Raw genomic sequence first — 15,054 nt, 5'->3', positions numbered from 1 at the left:
CATTACTATTCACTTTTCCAACTCCTAAAGGATGCAAATTCAAAAGATTTCTCGACAAGACACTTTCCTTCCAAGCAGGAATCTGGAACAATACTCTAAGTGACTTACTCCTTAACCATTTGTCATATCAATCATACAGAAGATCACTGGAAACCCATTTATTTGACAAGTTTGTTTAGCTTCCTTAATCGTTTTTCCTCTACGTCTTCCAGCATGCTCCTGTTGTATATAACTACGGTTCACGCCTGTCTGTTTCCTCCTAATTCATGCTCATGATGTAACTCATCTGCTTTCATGCAGTCTCTCTTGTTGTAAACCATCTTGAACTGAAAGGTATGATGGGATATAAAAAAAAAAGCTATTATTATATCTTAAATGGATTGTAGACACTCTTACTATTTCTAAATTACTATTTTTAAGATTTTAAAGAGGTTTTTTTGAGGACCATCAGCATCTGCCATAATTCTTCATAGGTCCTTCTAATACAATATTTTTTATAGCTTCAATGTAAATTCAAAAGGAGTATTTTAAATTTATAGAGTACGTACATATCTCAGAAATAAAGCGCATCTTTCAGGGCCACCCAACATGATCGTGTTTCGTTTAAAGCAGTGTCCTGCAAACTTTTCGGCCGGAAGGCACACTAAACCCAGTGCCTCGGCCGAAAGGCACCCGGTTGTGCACAGACGTCGATGCAATGACATCACGCGCATGTGTGATGTCATCACTTTGATGTCCGCACATGTGCGGAGGCCCATCCGGCCGTGACCCTGAACATGTCACTTCGTTGGGGGATCCTGGAGGAGGGGAGAGCCACCAGCGAGAAGAGTCGTCAGTGCCAGCTGACTGCCTACAGGATGTGCCTCTTGCCATGAGAGGCACATCCTATCAACAATCAGCCCGCGCCCGCGCCTCTCTTCCTCACTGGCATCTCGTCGGGGCACACCTGGAATTTGCTGCGGCACACAGTTTGCGATACACTAGACTAAAGGTACGTCAGGGTAGTAGTACCTGAGGAACTCACTGTAACATTTCACGCAGACCAGTTCTATAAAATACTGAAGCAAATACAGCAGCACTAGGACCTACATTCAAGGCATGGATATTAGATGTACTCAAGAGTGGGTGTAAGTGCTAGTGTGTACTTGATGCATGCATGTGCACGTTTTATAAAGTTTAACTCCACTCCCAGGCACGCCTACTGTACAAGCACATGCCAGCTTGCACTGTGCCTACTTTTAGGTGTGACCTAATTTTCTTAAAAATCCATTTGCGTGTTTTGATATTTTATGTGCAAAAATTGCTTTGTATAATGATCCTCCTAGAGGAGATTCTCAAACTTCTCACACACTAAACATTTTCACACAAGACACCAAAGACTTTCCGAACAATTTGAAGAACTTTAAGCAGCTGTTTCCTGGTGCTCCCCTGGTCACAGTGGATGTACAGTAGAGCCAACACAAAGCAAAATAGGAAGAGACCTCAGTATGTTCCACAATAAAACTTGTGAATCCAAAACAACAATGGTGGAACAATAGTGCCTGGATGAAGCAGCTGTCGTCAGATTCCAAAAATTTATTGGAGATAAAATATCATCTAAAAACATCAGAATTAAAGGTACATCGACAAATGCGTGCAAGTTTAACGCGCATAGTTAAATAAGTGCAAATACGTGCAGACAAATGCACAGGACTAATGTTATGCGCATATGCATTTACATTGCGCTCAATTGTTCTGCATGTGATTGCCCTGCACGCAATTGTCCTGCGTGTAATTGCCTTGCGCAAAATTGTCTGCGTGCATTTGTCTTGCGCTTATTTGACCGTCCACCGAATTAAAAGACCATATGTACAGAAAATAACATGTTCCAAAACAATATCACAATATACTAATTGCTACAAAGAATGGTAGTTAAAACCGGACCCTACACGGATGTAGAATCACAACACAGCAACACTCTCTTTTTTTCATTTTCATATTCCGATCAAAAGCAACACCGCCAATTTCTCTTTGCATAAAGTACAACAGCTTTTATTTATTTGGATTTATATACAGCCTTTTGGAAAAAGTTCACCCAAAGCGGCAAACTTTTCAAAGACATCCACTCTGGATCACTAATACACACCAAGAGCTATTACAAAACTAATCAAATTAGTCCTGACCACAATTACTTCAGTTTCAATAATGATTTCTATCTACAGATCACAAGCACCAAGATGGTAGCACGATATGCCAACCTCTTCATGGCAGAACTAGAAATAACAATTAAAACAACCTTACCTCCCCTCTTAGGAATTTGAGCTCATAGAAACATAGAAATAGACGGCAGATAAGGGCCACGGCCCATCCAGTCTGCCCACCGCAATGACCCTTCCCCACCTAACTCAGTGAATAGATCCCACGTATATATCCCATTTGGCCTTAAAATCAGGCACGCTGCTGGCCTCAGTGACCTGAAGTGGAAGATTATTCCAGCGGTCAACCACTCTCTCAGTGAAAAAGAATTTCCTGGTGTCACTGTGCAGTTTCCCTCCCCTGATTTTCCACGGGTGCCCCCTGGTTGCCGTGGGACCCTTGAGAAGGAAGATATCTTCTTCCACTTCGATGCGACCCGTGAGATACTTGAACGTCTCGATCATGTCTCCCCTCTCTCTGCGTTCCTCGAGTGAGTAGAGCTGTAACTTATCCAGCCTTTCCTCGTAAGGGAGATCCTTGAGACCCGCGATCATCCAGGTTGCCATTCTCTGCACCGACTCTACTCTCAGCACATCTTTTCGGTAATGTGGCCTCCAAAATTGCACACAGTACTCCAGGTGTGGTCTCACCATGGATCTATACAATGGCATAACGACTTCAGGCTTACGGCTGACGAAACTCCTGCGTATGCAACCTATGATTTGCCTTGCTTTGGAGGAAGCTTGCTCCACTTGATTGGCAGCCTTCATGTCCTCACTGACGATCACCCCTAGGTCACGCTCTGCTTCAGTTCTTGTTAGGATCTCGCCATTTAGGGTGTAAGTCTTGCATGGATTATGGCTGCCCAGGTGCATGACTTTGCATTTTTTGGCATTGAAGCTGAGTTGCCAGGACCTAGACTAGCGCTCCAGTAGTAGTAGCTCCCTCCAACTCTTCCGTAAACATCTGAAAACCTGGTTATTCTCAAAAATGTAACTCCTCCTCCCTCTCTGGTTATTCTAGTCCTCTAAATTTTCTCTTCATTTTGCTTCTTCCCTCCACTGGAGTTCCTTTCTACCCTAACTCTTGTTAACCGTGTCGAGCTTTACGAATGTAGAGATGATGCGGTATACAAACCTAAGGTTTAGATTAGATATCACCAGAGACTGCTAAATTCAAAGCCAGCTATTTTGTCTGTGGTCTGGGGGCGGAGCTGGCACGTATGCAGTTAAGTGCCGATATTCAGCATGTAACCATCTAAGTATAGTGGTCAAATCAGACCACATAAAAGTTTATACAGTGTCTCTTATGTAGTTAGGGCCTGATTCTCTACAGGATGCCGATCTCGGCGGTTGCCTAAGAAGCGGCCGCCGATCGCGTGTCAGTCACGCTTCGGCGTCCTGTAAAAAATCACGTCTACTTTTACTAACAGGCACCTTAAATGTAGACCAGCATTTTACAGGCCTACATTTAAGGCATCTGTCTCGCGCCTCTGGAGATGCGTAGGGATGCTAACAGACGCCCAAAGCCACTTCTGGTGGAGACCACACCCATGCCACACCTTGAGCAGCTGTACGCATCTCAAATTGTCTCCGTAGGCATGCAACATGCGCCTACAATGTAGGCGCCTTCCCTGCCTGCATTTTTCTTAGCGTGTCCCAATTGGCTGTGAAACGGCGGTAGAATGCCCACCATCGCCAACAAGCGGGATGCTCGTTTGTAGAATCAGCCCCTTACGTAACAATATTCAGCACTTAATTGCATAAAAACCAGCCATATAAACTCAAATATTTAGTGCTGGTGCCTGGACATGGTCCAGTATTCAATAACCGAGAATTATGGTGTCAGCGGCTAAAATAATGTTCAACCCTGCAAGTTTTATTTTACACTGTTCCTGCCGTACACTTATTTCTTCATAAAAGTGGTTAATAAATCACAATAAATAAAAAGAAATATATCATGCTGCAACTATGCCAGCAGAAACCCCATAACTTCACAGCTACCTACGTGGGAAAGACAATGAATATAAGGGGATTCTACTTATGATGCAGTGTTTATTATTCAAGCCGACAAGTAAGCTAATACGGGGAGTGTTTCAAAATAGTAGTGTCTGTATTAGGTTGTGTGGTGGGGCTGTGGGTATGCAGTATTTTATTGTGTCTCACACTGTGTTCTGGTTTTTTTGTTTGTTCAAGATGTATGTGCTGGAGAATCCCCTGATGAAGGTTTTATTAACTGAAATGCCATATGGGGGACAGTATACCAGCTGTTCCCGGGCATCGGGAGTGAGAGAATCTGGACAGTGCTGGAATCCTATACGGATAGATAAGTGCAGTTTCAAATGCCTTTATTGCGATTGACATTTTGGTATTTGAATGAAATGTTTTAGACACAATGATTTAAAAGAAACGTGCAACAAATAAAAACGTAGAAATAGGGAGGTTGGGGGGAGGAACAAATGATTAAAGTGCTAGGGTTAATGAAGTGGGTTCTGGAATAGCTGTGCGCTATAGGAGGCCCCATGATCCCTTTTCCGTGTAAAGTTTTCTGGTATTCTTCTCCTTGGTTAGTTTTAGGATGTGTGAACAATTTCATTGTAAAAAAAAAACAAAAAAAAAATTTTCTAGGGGATATTAAAAAGTAGTTGTGAACATGGAATTCCTGCAACCATTTTTGGTGTAAATCAGAAAATTAAGAGATTCTTGTACAAACAATTGGAGTGTTTTTCACCTACTCTGAAAATGAAAAGTGTATAATCACTACCCTGATGTTTCTTCTCTTATGTTTATTATTCAAGGCAGAAAATATGAAGAAGAGTGTTAAATTGGTGAGTTAGGCCAGATGATCAAAAGCCACAAAACAGACCCAGGTGACATCTCTGTGGGGGAGCGTTTTTTGAGAATCAGAACACTGCATCAATAACTTTATGATCAGGATACGCAAAAGGAAATTTTAAAGCAATTCATGAATGTAAGGCTTTTGAAGTTAAAATTATCGAGTACTTTAGAACCGAGAAGAAAAAAAAGCCCAGATCTTTGGTCAATCCTAACACATGAAATCCTGATCCATGAAATTCTACTGCCTGCCACCTCCTGATCTTCATCAGACTCTCCCAACCCCCAACTTTTTCCCCTTCAGATTACATCTGGAATGCTTTTCATTATTCAGTGTATTTTCTTGTATTGCCAACTTATGCTCATTCTGTTCTAACTTGAGAAGCTACCCAAAAGCAATGGCAAAAAAAAGTCCCCGATGTATATGAAACAAACCAACCACTGGACTTTATTGCTCAGTTGTCTAGCATATGTGAAATATCACTTTAGTAAGAAGCCCTTAGGTTCCTGCACTGGTCGATAGATATATCGGTACAGCTATTAGCAGATATTACAGTTTTTCTTTCATCGTGCTTCATACATTATGTGCAATTTGAAAGTGAACCACATTACACCAACTTATTTGAAAGCTGTACACAGATGGGCGACACTTATCTTTTAGCTTGTCGCTCCTTCTGTAGCTTGAACAGCTGGCCCGACAGGACCCGTTTCACCAAATATTGGCTTCTTCGGGGGTCTGTGTGTTCAGGTGTGAACAGCTCTACTCATGATTTACAAGTTGAAAATGGGTCAGACCAGTGGTCCATCGTGCCCAGCAGTCCGCTCACATGGCGGCCCTTAGGTCAAAGACCAGTGCCCTGAGTCCAGCCTTACCTGCGTACGTTCTGGTTCAGCGGGAACTTGTCTAACTTTGTCTTGAATCCCTGGAGGGTGTTTTCCCCTATAACAGCCTCCGGTAGAGCATTTCAGTTTTCTACCACTCTCTGGGTGAAGAAGAACTTCCTTACATTTGTACGGAATCTATCCCCTTTCAACTTTAGAGAGTGCCCTCTCATTCTCCCTACCTTGGAGAGGGTGAACAACCTGACTTTATCTACTAGTCTATTATCTTGAATGCTTCGATCATGTCCCCTCTCAGTCTCCTCTTTTCAAGGGAGAAGAGGCCCAGTTTCTCTAATCTCTCACTGTACGGCAACTTCTCCAGCCCCTTAACCATTTTAGCTGCTCTTCTCTGGACCCTCTCGAGTAGTACCGTGTTATAAATATTCCTCTCGGCTGTGTCCATTTATGTTGTGCTTATGTTGGTAGTTTTCATGGATTTGATATACTGCCTTTCTGTGGTATAACCAAAGCGGTTTACATTTATTATATGAAGGTACTTTCTGTGTGACATTTGAATAAAATAAAATAAATAAATAAATAAGATACTTTTTCAAAGGAGGAGTTGTTTTTACTTATCAACATTTATTTCTCTGTTTTTAACATATACTAACATAGGGACCACACTACTTTATCCAATTCGGGTCACTGGCTGCACATGATAGGATATTCAGAGATGCCAAATAGCCTATATATTTAATGGAGAGATCAGTAAGGGGTCCTTTTACTAAGATGTGCTAAATGATTTATCGTGCGCTAAATGCTAAGGTGCCCATAGAATATAATGGATGCCTTAGCATTTAGCGCGCGCTAACCTTTAGCACACGCTATATCAATTAGTAAAAGGACCCCTAAGACTTCAGAGGTGATTTTTCTAACTATCTCATAACATAGGAACATAAGCAGTGCCTCTGCTGGGTCAGGTCACAGGTCCACCCTCCACCCGCCCCAAACATGGAAAGAGGGATGCCCAATCCTTCCCTCCAAACATGGAAAGAGGGATGCCCAATCCTTCCCTCCAAACATGGAAAGAGGGATGCCCAATCCCTCCTGCTGGAACACCCCTCCCGCCCCTCCCCCCCTTGAAGATCACGGCAGGAGAAATGCCCAATCCCTCCTGCCAGAACACCCCCACCCCTCGAATGAAACCAGCAGGAGGGTGCCTAATTCCTCCTGCCGGAAACCCCCCACCCGATACCAGAGGCCCCCCATGCATGCCTCCTCCATGCGTGGATTCCCCATTTTGCTGGCCTACATTGTAAGCATCTCCTCCTGGACTAAGGAGACGCGTATGGCCACCTAGGTTCACCTAAGGCGACTTCTGGGGCAAACCATGCCCACAGCTATCCTTAGACGAGCTTAGGCGGGCATGTGGGCCTCCCTAGGCTCTTGGGGGTGCCTCCAATGTAAGAGGCCTGCCTTAGGAGCTTTTTTCTAAAAACGTGCATCCCGATTAGCCTACAATCGGGACACAGTTTATAGAATCAAGGCATTTGTGTCTCTGACCTTTGATATAGTAGATAGTGACATCTTACTGGGCAAATTGACAGCAATGGGTATTGGAGGATCTGTGTATAATTGGTTTGTATCTTATTCAACATAGATTAATAATGGTAAAAAGTAGACGATCTGTTTCTAAATCTATGATGATTTGCAAAGGGGTTCCAAAGGGTTCAGTACTCTCGGCTTTCCTCTACCTGGCTTCCGCGGGAGATATTTTTAAGAAATTAAATGTTAGCTGTTGATTGTACGCAGATGATATCCAATTTTTTCCCCAATATAATATTGGTGGAGTAAACTGAAAGATAGTTAACTAGATGTCTGAACTGTGAATACATGAATACTGCATCAGAAATAAATTGCAAATCTTACTAAAACTGAGTTACTTATTGGGGGGGGAGTGGAAGATCCAACAAGGTCAGAGGAAATTGTTGTGGATGCAATGAAAATTCCTGTACAGAGGAAAATTAAATTATTAGGGGTTTCGTTGTAGTCAATATTGTCAATGAAAGATCAAGTCCTGGCTGTGGTGAAATCATTTTTTTTTTTCATAAGAGATTAAAACCACTGTTATCTAATTATGACTTTAGAATTTTGGTGCAGAATATGATATTACAGAAAGTGGACTACTGCAATGCCCTAAACCTGGGAATGGTGTCCTTTGGATGTAGGGTACTGCAGGTGATCCAGAATGCTGCCACACGTCTTGAATGTGGGGCTGGGAGGTTTGAACATGTGAACCCCATGCTACAGCGATTGCACTGGTTACCCATTGAGAGTAGGATTGTGTTTAAAGTGCTAGTTTTGGTCTTAGCTGTTCACAACAGGGTACCCTGGTACCTGTCAAAAGTTATAACATGATACCAGCCACAACGTTCCTTAAGATTAGAGATGTCAAAATGTTTGTCTTTAGAGAATTTGCAGCAGGTGAAATATGCTGAGACAGAACAAAAGCCATTTCAGCAGCTGGGGTTACTTTATGAACAGAATAACTAGACAACTGAGATTGATGAATAATATTCAGCACTTTAAGAAATTTTTTAAAACAACTTTGTGGAAGCTTTTTTTTTAAATAGAGAGCACTGTTTTTAGGGAAATAGAAGATACAAGATAAATAGACTTTTGTATTAGTATTGTCTAATATTATACAGGGTGCCCACAGAAACACTCCTTGATTTTAAATGGTAACAAAACCAAAATTCATTGGAATATTCTTTCACCTTTGAGGCTACAGTTTCATCAACTCATAAAGTTTCATATGGCATCTGTTGATTACATACACTCAATGGGCGCCCCACCTGTTACTCGGCAAACATCGATGCAATAGTCAAGCTCGGACCAGACTCTCCGAAGCATATCTGGATTGATCGCGTTTATAGCTTCAATGATGCGTTCCTGCAGATCATCCATAGTTGCGGGTAGTGGAGGTATGTACACTCTGGGCTCCTTTTACTAAGATGCGTAGCGGTTTTAGCGCACGCTAGACACTAATGCCAGCATTGAGCTGGCATTAGTTCTTAGCACGTAGCATGGAGTTAGCAGCGTGCGCTAAAAATGCTAGCGCACCTTAGTAAAAGGAGCCATCTGTCTTTCACATACCCCCAAAGGAAAAAGTCACAAACAGTAATGTCCGGTAACCTCAGGGGCTACTTGAGAAACACCTGGTCATTTTGTTGCAATGCATTGTCTGAAGGTTGTAACGTCTGCGCCAATTGGAGCTCATAAGGGTGAAAGTGCAAGCAATTGTGTAAGATCTTGCTAACTGTGTTTTCGGGGACTTGTATTTGCTGTCATCTTATTTATAAAAATATTCCAATAAGTTTTGATAAATCCATTTAAAATCAAGGAGTGTTTTTGTAGGCACCCTGTATATTATTTTATGTATATACTTTGTAACCTGCTTAGGTTTTAGGCGGGATATAAGCCTGTTAAATAAATAAATTAATTAATTAATTAATTAAATAAATAAATAAATATTTACAGCCCCTGAAAGAAACTGCTGACATACAGACATTTGCTGACTTGTAAAAAAGAAGCCTTCATAATAAAAAAGACAAATGATAATTATGAACCTCATAAATTTGTAGTGCTGTAAACTTAAGAGTAGAGAAAGACAAGACATGAGAAAATATTTATATTTCTTATCGGTGACATCACTGAGTACCATAGATACTCGAATATAAGTCAAGACCCCATTTCCCCCCCAAAAGGAGGAAAAATGGTTGACTCGAATATAAGTCAGGCTACTTAATATTCAAGTGCCCTCCAGATTATGTGTTATATCTTAACAGTCTGGCTTTCATGCTCTACATTCCACAGAGAACCCTTTCTAAAACCTCCAGTGATCTATTCATAGCCAAAACCTTCACGCGATATTCATCCTCCTTGGCCTATCAGCTGCTTTTGACACCTTTGTTACCGTTTACTTCTTGATGTTTTAGTCTCACTTGAATTGGGGTCTCCGTTTTGTGCTGGTTCTCCCTTTTTTTTTAATAATTAATTTTATTTGAAAATATCTTTATTAGTTTCTGAGAAGAACACATAGCCAATACAATATAAAGACACAGAAATCCCATCCCCCCCCAAACCCCAACCTCCTACAAGATCCCATACCAGAATATAAACCAAATAGCTACTACATAACAAACCATCTGCTCTGTCCATGTCTCAGATGAAACTTCCAACATTATTACACCTCCAAATCATTCAGAATGGTTGTGGTCCTCTTTTTATCTCTCCCTTTACACTTTTAGGACCAGATTCAGTAAATGGTGCCCAAATCTTGGCAGGGTTGATTGCCCTTTTATAGAACAGTGCCTAGCGCCAATTCCTGTAACTACAATTAGGTGCCAAGACTTACACTTACTGAAACCAGGTGTAAATCCTGCCGTATAAGCTGAGTGCACATAGTGGCGTAGTAAGGGGGGGGAGACAGTCCACCCTGGGCGCCGTCTTGGTGGTGGCACCAGCACCCCTTCTCCTCTCCCTACCATGCGTGCGCCTTCACATTCCCCCCCACCGTACCTCAATCCCTTCGTCGGCATGAGCAAAAACTCCAATCTGCTGCTCGCGCCAGCGTCGGTCCTCCCTCTGACGTCACTTCCGGGTCCCGCACCTAGGAAGTCAAGTCAGGGAGAGCCGGCACGGGCAGCGAGTTGGTCATGTTGCTCACACCGGGGATGTTAAACTAGGTATGGGATAGGGAAGGGGTGCTTGTGTGGTGAGGGGGAGGGGGAGGAGCGGGCATCTCTCACCCTCACTACACCACTGGGTATGCATTCCAGTTCTGTAACGTTCAGCAAAACTTTTAGAAACACACATGGCCATGCCCCCTTTTGGATTACACTAGAGAGAATTTGGGCATGGGCTCTTTATAGAATCGCACAGAGGCATTTGCACAACAAACTCCACCTTACTGCCAATTAATATCAGTAATTGTTAGCTGCTAATATTGAGTGTTAATGACTCATTCACTAATTTAGTTGCATGTGCAACTCAGGATTGCACCCAAATTTGGGTACCCTTTATAAAGTACAGGGATCGGTGTGTTCTCTGGTGAATTCTCCTCTACTGGTACCCTACTATCCATTGGTGTGCCTCAGAGCCCTGTCCTGAGCCCTCATCTCTATTCTCATGGCATTCACTATAGTCTTAGATCTACCTCGCTACATCAGAAACTTCATCAGGAATTCAGTCCCACATCTCAGTCTGCTAATGTGTTTTCTGCTTCTCTCTTATCTTTTACGCTTTAGAGTAATGAAGCAGGGAAACCAGAGTTAGCCTGGCAGACAGTTAACAGCAGGAAGAGGAGCAATGGCAGAAGAACCTCTTGTGATGCTGTCAGGTGACGCCTGTCTCTCAGGAAAACCACATCGCACAGCACGGCCCCAGGGAGAGAACAGCAGCTGTGGCCACAAGAAGAGTCCCACCCTCTGCGATTGGTTGACATTGCTCCAGGGCAGTATTACCAAGCCTGCCAAGCATCCTGTCCATCAGTGACACACACTGTTACCTCCAAACCTCCATTTTATGTGCACATACAAATTATATGCATGCTTATACATACTAAACAAATGCACACAGACATGTTTACATACCTATTTGTAGACGTATCTCGACATATCAATAATCTAACATAACCACATACATACATGCAAGCTTACACAAATAAATACAAACATACCCTCATATACTTATATACTGCATTGATGTGCATCCAAATCGTGAAAGAAGACATTAAGTCATTCGGGGGGGGGGGGTGTTATGTCTGCCAACACTACTAGGGACAGCTTAGGGTTTGTACAACTGGTGCAGTTGTATGGGGTGCTAGTACTGTTGCTTTAAAGCAGGGATCTCAAAGTCCCTCCTTGAGGGCTGCAATCCAGTCAGGTTTTCAGGATTTCCCCAATGAATATGCATTGAAAGCAGTGCTGCACATAGATCTCATGCATATTCATTGGGGAAATCCTGAAAACCCGACTGGATTGCGGCCCTCAAGGAGGGACTTTGAGACCCCTGCTTTAAAGGGTACTCTGGTAAAAAAAAAATGCTTCCCTCTTCCTCCCCCATGCTCTTTGGATCTATGCATATGAGGATAGGGTTATCAGGAACAACTAAGCAACTCCTGTTTCTCTCTCCATTGGTATTTCTGGACTTGTACTTCAAAGGGTAATTCTACTGTAAAATGGTTGCCTGAAGTTAGGTGCTGGGATGATACACACTAAGTGCGAATTCTATAATAGCAATTGTGCTCGTAATGGCCATTAAAGAATAGCACATCTGCATTTATGTGACTAACTTTGGGCAAGAGCACTCATGCTAGCTCAATGGCTGCAGGCAGTTAGGTATGTATGTGCCAGTATTCTATAAGTATATCTGATAGAGCCTCCGGAAATTTCTAACGAACTGCTACAAAAAAGTTATATCTTAAACAACTTAGCATTGTATAAATCCTCAAACCCACATTCAATAGTGATATTTTTTTGAAGATTTTTTTCAGATATGCCTCCACCATCTCGTTATGATTTCAACACGGTTGTATGAACTCAATCTCTGGCATATATATCATCATTTAATCTGCTTTTTATACTTTTTTAAAGTGCTTCATGTGCATAATCAAAATTTAGTAAAACTTCTATCTGATTTTTAAATCCATAAAGATCGTTGCTAAAAAGCATTCAAATAACTAGTTTTTCTTAGCTCTATTTAGCTTTGAAGCCGCTGCAATGTCAGCATTTAACTTTCATTTTGCTGGGAAGGGACTGGCCAACATGTTTCGCCGTTAGGCTTTTTCAAGAGAAGCCCCTCTTAGTTTACTACTACACACCATCCCGACTCAATCTTTTGTTCAAAGATAGAAGTTTTACTAAATTTTGATTATGCACATGAAGTACTTTAAAAAATATATAAAAAGCAGATTAAATGATGATATAAATGCCAGAGATTGCGTTCATACAGCCGTGTTGAAATAATAATGGGCTGGTGGAGGCATATCTGAAAAATCTGCAAAAAATATTACTATTGAATGTGGGTTTGAGGATTTATACAATGCTAAGTTGTTTTAGTATTTGATAACCAGTGCGCCTGTCTGACAGGTCTTGACCTGCCCATGCCCCCTCCCATGGGACTTGGGAGGGGGCATGGGCAGGTCAAGACCCGTCAGACAGGGTCTTGACCTACAGTCAAGGTCCCTTGCAGTTGCACCTGATGGATTTGAGGGCCTAACTTAGAGAATAGCGACTCATGGCAGTTATTGTTTATTATGGACTTGATATACCACCTTTCAAAGCCAAGCAAATGCACAGCTATCAAAACAGCGTTGCAATAAGCGACAGATTGAGGGAAGGCTATCAGAATATTTCTGTGAGTTCGAATATTATTTGAGATTCCGTCAGGTCCAATCATGCAAAGCGGAAACAGTTTGGCACCACCATAACACTGTATCAACCAAGTATATTCAAGTTTATTAAAATTTGATATACCACTTACATGTTTTCTAAGCGGTGTACATAAGTAAAAAGGCTAAAATATAATATTGCTCGGGGTGACATACAAAAACATAGGGGTCCTTTTACTAAGGCGTGCTAGCCATTTTAGCGTGTACTAATGCGTCCAAAGAATAGCACGCCTTAGTAAAAGGACCCCATAGTGAAGAGCAGTGTGGGGTAAAAATACAATTTCTGATAGGAAAGAAAACATTTATGGGATATAAGGAAGAAGGGTTTAGAAGCCTGCCTGGTAGGCAATACTTATGGCGTTGTTAACACATATGGCGTTGTTAACACTTATGGCGTTGTTAACTTCAAAATCAATAGACATGAATTTTTAAAAAAATTGCTGAGGAAGGCAACTGGAAAGACTAAGATTACTTTAAAACAAGTATAGAAGTCTCTAGCAGAGACTGAGGGAAATATTAATTGCTCAACAATTTCAAGATTGTTCCACAGACATGGCCTATATAAGTGGGTAGCAAGTAGAAAGCCATGCTGAAGAAAAGCCTGTGACAGGGTGACTCATTTCCAGTCCTCAAGGTCCACAGGCAGGCCAGGTTTTCAGTATATCCACAATGAAATGCATGAGAGAGATTTGCATACCAAGAAGGCAAGTCAAGCAAATCTATTCATGCACATTAATTAATGCAGATGATAATGACAATGATGATGATAAAACACTCTTTGCTATATGGAAGCAAGTGTTCCAGACAGAGATTCCCTTGATCAATACCTGCAGACCCTGCCAAACGACATCAGTAGTTTTTCAGCCTGATCTGATTTGAAGGAACTTTTTATCAGGCTGAATAATCCACTTCCTGCCAGTAGAGTTCTTTGTTGAGCACAAGCATACTCACGAGTGATATTTTCCAAATTTAGTTTTACTAAAAGTAAACTGGATTGAAATGTAGAGCAGGAAAGTTATTGGGATAGCATTAACAATAAGTTGCATTCATTGTAGTTGTGATACTTTTACCTTTTACTCAAAAAGTATTATGCTCGTATTGGACAATAACATTTTTACTTCCTCTTAAGTAAAATTTTTTATGTGTTCTTCACGATGCTTTTTACATTATTTAAGTATTAAAATATACATTTTATTTTTCCTTAAGTACTCTACCAGTCAATACATCCTGTGGCCCCCTACCCCTGGTCTTCAACACATTTTGGAGTCAATTAATAACATTTATAAATAGAAATAACTTCAGCATATGAGAGAGTTAGAACTTCCTTGAAATATTTCCTCTGCAGGTAGCAAATGGCATACTGGAAAATTTAAGAATCTTAGGCCCAGATTCACTAAAGATAGCGATTCAATCGCTGTTGGCTGATTCCTGGCCGATTTTAAAACAGCGATTGATTCACTATCTTTTTTGCCAATCAGGGACTTCCTTCAGCGCCCGAGGAGCCTGAGCCAATCAGGGCCTTAGGCCTCTCCCCGTGCATCACAAATTCTGACCCCTCCTACATCGCAATGGCTTGTTTTGTGCATTTTTCATTTGGATGTGTTCTTTTTTAAAAATGGGTTCAAAAGATAGACGCACAGAGTATAAACATATAGAGCACAAATACATTCATTTTCGAAAAAACAAGACAGACGTTTTGTAATCTTGAAAATGGGCATTTTTGGTACTGAATTTTTGTGTATCTTCTGTAAAATGTCTAATCTCGGATTT

At 41.5% G+C, this 15,054-nt stretch overlaps 1 protein-coding gene across 4 annotated transcripts in view; it reads right to left on the bottom strand.

The window, feature by feature from the left end:
* AGAP2 (ArfGAP with GTPase domain, ankyrin repeat and PH domain 2) overlaps nt 1-15,054 on the bottom strand; it is a 526,417-nt gene that overhangs the window by 486,634 nt on the left and 24,729 nt on the right. The gene's annotated exons all lie outside the window — the stretch shown is intronic.

Source organism: Geotrypetes seraphini, chromosome 3 (assembly GCF_902459505.1).
Source record: "Geotrypetes seraphini chromosome 3, aGeoSer1.1, whole genome shotgun sequence".
NCBI lineage: Eukaryota > Metazoa > Chordata > Amphibia > Gymnophiona > Dermophiidae > Geotrypetes > Geotrypetes seraphini.
This window is presented reverse-complemented; position numbering and strand designations above follow the sequence as displayed.